Genomic DNA, 2,017 nt, shown 5'->3' with positions numbered 1-2,017 from the left:
AGATTGAAGATCTCCTTTTGGTTTCTTTAAAGTTTATTATGAGTTTCTTTATTTCTTGTGGTTATATTGTCTTTGGAATGTCTTTATTTGCGATTGTGAACTAATTTTCTAAACACCTAAGGGAGATGAACCCTATGATGAATGTTGTCTTTTGATTTCTGTTTTATGCAATAAATACTTGAATCTTGTTCTCAATCATGTGTGGTTAATTCTTGGTTTAATATTTCTAGACTATTAATCCATGTTTTTTGTGCTTAAATTAGAGGAGGAATAGACCCTGTTTAAGAGTAGATCTAGCATAATTGAGTGGATTTGCATGCAATCCTAAAAATAGGATGACATAAATCTATTGGATTAGAGTCAAATCTAATAAGGGGATCCATAGATCGAGTTAATGCGATAATAGGGGTTTTAATTAGAAAGAAATTTCAATTAATCAACCTAGAGTCAGTTGCTCTTACTCTTGAAAGATATATTAGCATAATTTAGGGATTTCTACGGATCAAGATACTAACTCTTGAAAGAGATATTAGCATAATTTAGGGATTTCAACGGATCAAGATACTAAGTGAAGAAATTGTTTAATTCAGATTGATAATGACAAATGAAATTTAGGTGAATTCTTTCCTGGGTATTGTTTCGCTTCTTGGTTGTTAATCGTTTATTTTCCTGATTTTTCTTTGTTGTGTTCTTTAGTTAATTAATTAATTTAATTTTAGTTTTAATCAATCTATCCAATTTTTTGGTTATATAATAGAAATACAGTAATTAATAATATGTTTAGTCCTCGTGGGAACAATATCTTTGTTCACCGTAGCTATACTATTAATTGATAGGTGCACTTGCCTTTGTCAAATTTTTAGTTGGTTTTGTGGACATCAAGTTTTTGGCGTCATTGTTAAGGAATAAAGTATTAGGAAAACCTTATTTCTATTAATTTAGTCATTCTTTATTTTTATTTTAATAATTTTTTTAATTTAATTTTTATATTCTAATTTTTTGTTTTTTTGCTTCTGGTAGGTTCTTTTGGTTTATGACTAGAGGAAACCTATTGGATCCATTACTTTTTTACACTGAGATTGAAAAGACTGCTCACAGAAATCGTAGAGAGGTTAGAGAAGCAAGGCAAAATCAACAGAATATAGTAAACAATCAAGAGGAAAAGGATATTATTGTGGAGATGCGTGACAATCAAAATAATCAGCTACCTCTTGCAAATCCTGCTCTTCGGACTATGTATGATTATGCTAAGCTTACTCTGATTGGGACTGCATTGAGTATTGTAAGACCTACCATCACTGCAAACAATTTTGAGTTGAAGCTAAACACAATTTAGATGGTACAATAGTATGTTCAGTTTGATAGTTTGCAAGATAAAGATTTGAATACTCACTTGGCTAACTTTCTAGAGATTTGTGACACATTCAAGATAAATGGTGCTTTTGATGACGCCATATGCTTACGGTTGTTCCCGTTCTCTTTGAGGACCAAGGCAAAACAGTGGTTAAATTCATTGCCTCGAGGTTCTATCATGACTTGGGATCAGATGACCGAGAAGTTTCTGTTGAAATACTTCCCACCGGCTAAAACAACTAAGTTGAGGAACAACATCTCTTATTTTTCCCAAATTGATTTGGAGACATTATATGATGCATGGGAGAGATTTAAGGATCTATTGAGGACGTTCCCTCATCACAGGTTATCTTTATGGTTATAAGATTAAATTTCTACAATGATTTGAATCTCTTGACTAGGTAATTAATTGACGCAGTAGCTGGTGGAGCACTGAATAATAAAACACCTGAGGTAGCTCAAGAGTTTATTGAGGAAATAACACTGAATAACTATCAGTGGCAAGTTATGATAACAAAATCAATGAAAGCAGCAGGTGTTTTTAATCTAGATGCAGTTGCTATGTTGACAAGTCAAGTGGAAACACTGAATAAGAAAATTGATGGTTTGACTTTTTCAAAACAGGTGAATCCAGCAGTGCAATATGATGCGAATGGAGAGGGGA

At 32.4% G+C, this 2,017-nt stretch overlaps 1 non-coding gene across 1 annotated transcript; it reads right to left on the bottom strand.

The window, feature by feature from the left end:
• Positions 1-1,594: 1,594 nt before the first annotated feature.
• On the bottom strand, positions 1,595-1,701 carry LOC128036313 (small nucleolar RNA R71). The gene has a single exon (XR_008193111.1). It is a non-coding gene; the product is annotated as a small nucleolar RNA R71 (small nucleolar RNA).
• Positions 1,702-2,017: the final 316 nt, after the last annotated feature.

Source organism: Gossypium raimondii, chromosome 13, assembly GCF_025698545.1.
Source record: "Gossypium raimondii isolate GPD5lz chromosome 13, ASM2569854v1, whole genome shotgun sequence".
Taxonomy (NCBI): domain Eukaryota; kingdom Viridiplantae; phylum Streptophyta; class Magnoliopsida; order Malvales; family Malvaceae; genus Gossypium; species Gossypium raimondii.
Note: the sequence above shows the minus strand (reverse complement) of the source record. Positions and strands in the feature narration are given on the sequence as shown.